Here is a 5191-nt window from a genome sequence, read left to right on the forward strand (position 1 = left end):
TGTACGGGCTCTCTTCTCCAATAACCTCGTAGCCACTATCAGCTTCATCTCATCCTCCAATCTCATATCAGAGAGTGTCTCTGAAACCTGATTAATCCAATCCTTAGCTGCGGTGGCGTCCAACTCACCCACAAAGGACACGCAACCCAGTTGTCTAGCCTCCTTCAGCTTTTTAGAAATAGAGACATCATGTGCCAATGGAACTGAAGGAGTAACTGGTGGCACTACAGGTGGGACCTGACTAGTCTGAGCTTGACCAGCCATTGCGGTAAAGAAGGCTGCCATTGCCTGGATTACCTCAGAAGACACGGCAGGAATGCCAGTAGGTGGCGGAGGAATCTCTACCGGTTCAGCAGCAAGTGTTGCTCGAAAAGGAGACACAGTCGATTCCTCTCCTCTAAGGTCTGGCTGACCCTGCCTAAGACGACCTCTGCCCCTCCTAGCTGATCTAGTAGGGAGTGGGCGCTCACGTCGAGGAGGCATGGTAATCTAAAAAGGAAACGAGGCAAGTTTAAGTAATCTCAAACTCTACATACATGCGACTCTACCTAACCCAACTTAACTTAACCTAGTTTAACTCAACCCGGGGCCACACAGTGCCAGTGTGAATTCTAAAAATAACTATAAAAATCAAAAACTTTAAAACCATGCTTTGTTAACCAAAAGCTCTGATACCAATCGAATTGTCACGACCCGGAACTCCCATCGAGCCCGTGACAACCGCCGCGAAGCCTCGATAGACATTCTTCCCCCTAACGCCTTTCGAGACCTCGCAAGGCTTTTGTACCAGTTTTTCCATTCCTCTCTCTCTTTCCTTTTCTTTTTTTTTTTTTGAATAATAAAATAAACTAAAAATATTAATTAAAATAATCTATTTTCATGTAAAACAATATATATATATATATGTATATTTTTGAAACATCAAAAAAAATTAATTTTCTGCACATAAAAATAAAATAAATTTATACATACTATAATATAGAAAACTAGAGTATGCAATTTAAATTACAATGACACGTGAGCCCCCAAATAACTGAGAAGGTTTAAGTCTATAACCTTGCTTTCTAGGATGCAACTCCGAAATTTACTTCTCGATGCAATTGACAGTCTACTGCCTATTCTGAGCCTGAAAAATGTATAGGAAGAAGGGGTGAGATTATAAAATCCCAGTGAGTAGACAAACATCATCAAAATAATCTAAAGCCGAGTAATAGGAGACAATTAAAATAATTCATCTCAACCCATATAAATAATTGGATTTCATCTAATTACTCAACATGGCTTATGCACTTTTCAAAAACTTGGCTCTTGCTAAAAATCCATTCTCGGGGATACCTCGCGAAAGCATCTTACCGAGACCGCCAAGGCTGTTTATTGTCACACACACAAACACATTTCACCTCTGACAACACAGCCGTTCCTTGGCGTTGGCTGAGTCCCAACTTCACGTGGTGGCCAGCGTGAAGTGTACTCAAATCCTACCTCGGGAGTTATCCTACGCGCCTCTCCAATCGAGGTAAGCTCAATAATTGAGAACCGTGCCCCTCTAATTAGGCTGGCCCACGGAACCCCCGTCACTGCAGTGCCCACTTTATAATCCACCAACCAATAAAATCACAATAGTATGACATAGCTCACTTAACACATTCAAGGCAAATAAAGCAGTTCACATATTCTTAAAATCATAAAAATAACCAGTCATACCCACATTTGTCATAAGCCATTAATGTAAAATCATGGATAAACAACACAATCATAGTATAGGTCTCCAATTACTCTATTTTTGAAATCATTATTAAATTTTCAAAAATATTATAAAATTATTTTATAAAATCTCATTTTACCATAAAACACAATAATTTTCCAATTAAACCATTTTTCCATAAAATCACACAATTATATAAATCTACTCTAGATAATTAAGACGATAGTAAGTTTACTCACTGTACTAGGAGTAGATATACTCCTATTCTCGGTCCTCGGGTGTAGTCTTTTACCCGTATCAAATAGCTCACCACCTATCCACAATACATGACACAAAAAATTCAATAATTTGTGTCAAATCAATATATATTATTTCAGGCTCTTATCCATGCGTATGCACTAGATAGGGTGTGAAATGTTTGGACATTTGCTTAATCACAGTGTCCGACCTAACTTGCCTATATACGATGTAAATTTCTAAAATCTCCAATTCAACTCCAATTCCATCCATTTCAATTTCAATTATCCAATTATATCCACAATACCTCAATGACTATGAATGTGGTCCAATTTATCAGTTCGGATCACAAATTACGCTTTTACCCCTAGTGGGTAGAAATTTCAATTTTTTTTTTTTTGCACCAAAAATTCCCATTTAATTTCCAACCTCATAATTCATCATTTTTCCATCTAATTCTCTTAAAATAAAGTCAACCTCATCCTCACACACCATTGGCTAGATTCAGCCTAGAGAAATTCATGGAGAAAATGAATATTTTTCTTGTTGTTTTACTCATAAACATGCTAAACTAACACTAAACACTAACATAGTTCAAAATCAAATTAATCTAACAACTTTCTCTCTCTAAACCCATATGATCAGATTTGAATCCATCATCAAAACACATAATTTAACCATAGAAAATAAGGAGAAATGCATGGAAATGATAAATCTTAAGCTAAGCTTGAAAAATCATACCTTTAAACACTTGATTCCTTGAAAAATCACACTTTTTCTTTGAATTTTCTCACTCTAGGGTTTGTTCTTATTTCTCTCTCTCTCCTGCTGGTTTTGGCTGACCCTCCCAATGAATAATTCTGGAATTTTCAAGCCTTTTAATAGGCTTAATAAAATATTATTATTTTATTTACCTTTTGAATATTTTATTATTTTATTTTTTTCTAGTCATCTTTTTGACTTTATTTTTCTACCACTCAATCCTCTTCACTTATCCATGTCTTCCATGAAATTTCTAGACTTTTCCAAAGTTTTGGTGGGGTAAATTTTTAAAAATTACACTTTTACCCCCGTAAAGTGAAAAATTACATTTTTGCCCCAAAAACTAAAAAAATGCCCATAGACATATTTTTCATCCCTTATACTCTTACCATTCTCCAATTTGTCAAATGTGATCTAAATTCTCTCAAAATCTCAAAATTTATCCGTGAGTGGAAAAATTACGATTTTGCCCCTAGATAGTGAAAATTTCGGTTTGACTCCAAATTGATCCTCAAACTCCGAATTACCATTTTGAGTCATCCCTGAACTGTGAAACTCTTAATTTCACCTTAAAATTTCTATTTGAACTAGTTCGAGGCTTAATCGACTCAATGGTACCATTAGGGGCAATATCGTCTTTTAACAATTTTTCGAACTTCCTAAATATACAAACATTCTATCGAGCATGTAAATGACGTAATAATTATTTTACAAAGTAGGGTTTGACAAATAAGGCTTTTGAAGGCATGAGCGACAATAAATGGACTTTTACTGTTCATAGAGGGTTTTAGCTTAACGTTTCCCGAGGTAAACATTCAATTTTAATCTGTTTCCACTAAAAATGTAAAAAAATTCAACTTGAAATCAATAATGAGACTCTAAAACCATTGAAAGCGAGTAATAAGGATTTTGAAGGCATGAGCGATAATAAATGGACTTTTCTTGTCAATTGAGGATTTTAGCTTCACGTTTCCCAAAGTAAGCGTTCAATTATAATTTGTTTTAACAAAAAATATAAAATATTTAACTTGAAATCGATAATGAGATTATAAAACCATTTAAAGCGAGTAATAAGGCTTTTGAAGGCATGAGCGACAATAAATGGACTTTTCCTATTAATAGAGGGTTTTAGCTTAACGTTTCCCGAGGTAAACATTCAATTTTAATCTGTTTCAACTAAAAATTTAAAAAAAATTAACTTAAAATCAATAATGAGACTATAAAACCATTGAAAGCGAGTAATAAGGATTTTGAAGGCATGAGTGACTATAAATGCTCTTTTTATGTCAAATGAGGGCTTTAGCCCCACGTTTCTCGAGGTAAACATTCAATTATAATCAGTTTTAAAAGAAATAAAAACAAATTCAAATTAAAATAAATAATGAGATTAGGAAACCATTTAAAGCGTGTAATAAGTCTTTTAAAGGCATAAGGGACAATAAATAGACTTTTCCTATTAATAGAGGGTTTTAGCTTAACGTTTCCCAAGGTAAACATTCAATTATAATCTGTTTTAGCAAAAAATATAAAAAAATTCAAATTAAAATGAATAATGATATTATAAAACCATTTAAAGCGAGTAATAAGGCTTTTGAAGGCATGAACGACAATAAATGGACTTTTCTTATCAATTGAGGGTTTTAGCTTCACGTTTCCCAAGGTAAGCATTCAATTATAAATTGTTTTAACAAAAAATGTAAAAAAATTCAACTTAAAATCGATAATGAGATTATAAAACCATTTAAAGCGAGTAATAAGGCTTTTGAAGGCATGAGCGACAATAAATGGACTTTTCTTGTCAATAGAGAGTTTTAGCTTCACGTTTCCCAAGGCAAGCATTCAATTATAATCTGTTTTAACCAAAAATGTAAAAAATTCAACTTGAAATCAATAATGGGATTAAAAAACTATTTAAAGCGAGTAATAACGCTTTTGAAGGCATGAGCGACAATAAATGGACTGTTCTTGTCAATAGAGGGTTTTAGCCTCATTTTACCCAAGGCAAGCATTCAATTATAATCTGTTTTAACAAAAAATGTAAAAAAATTCAACTTGAAATCGATAATGAGATTATAAAACCATTCAAAGCGAGTAATAAGGCTTTTGAAGGCATGAGCGACAATAAATGGACTTTTACTGTTCATAGAGGGTTTTAGCTTAACGTTTCCCGAGGTAAACATTCAATTTTAATCTGTTTCCACTAAAAATGTAAAAAAATTCAACTTGAAATCAATAATGAGGCTCTAAAACCATTGAAAGCGAGTAATAAGGATTTTGAAGGCATGAGTGACTATAAATGCTCTTTTTATGTCAAATGAGGGCTTTAGCCCCACGTTTCTCGAGGTAAACATTCAATTATAATCAGTTTTAAAAGAAATGAAAACAAATTCAACTTAAAATCAATAATGAGATTAGGAAACCATTTAAAGCGTGTAATAAGGCTTTTGAAGGCATGAGAGACAATAAATGGACTTTTCCTAGTAATAA

General features: G+C 33.8%; 1 long non-coding RNA gene across 1 annotated transcript; it reads right to left on the minus strand.

The window, feature by feature from the left end:
• Positions 1 to 261: 261 nt before the first annotated feature.
• On the minus strand, positions 262 to 2785 carry LOC108662197 (uncharacterized). The gene is made up of 4 exons (XR_016024824.1): positions 2684 to 2785; positions 1945 to 2018; positions 1057 to 1126; positions 262 to 489 (listed from the first exon to the last, which is right to left on the minus strand). It is a non-coding gene; the product is annotated as an uncharacterized LOC108662197 (long non-coding RNA).
• Between the last annotated feature and the right edge of the window lie 2406 nt (positions 2786 to 5191).

Source organism: Theobroma cacao, chromosome 2 (genome assembly GCF_053813885.1).
Source record: "Theobroma cacao isolate CCN51 chromosome 2, ASM5381388v1, whole genome shotgun sequence".
Classification (NCBI taxonomy): domain Eukaryota; kingdom Viridiplantae; phylum Streptophyta; class Magnoliopsida; order Malvales; family Malvaceae; genus Theobroma; species Theobroma cacao.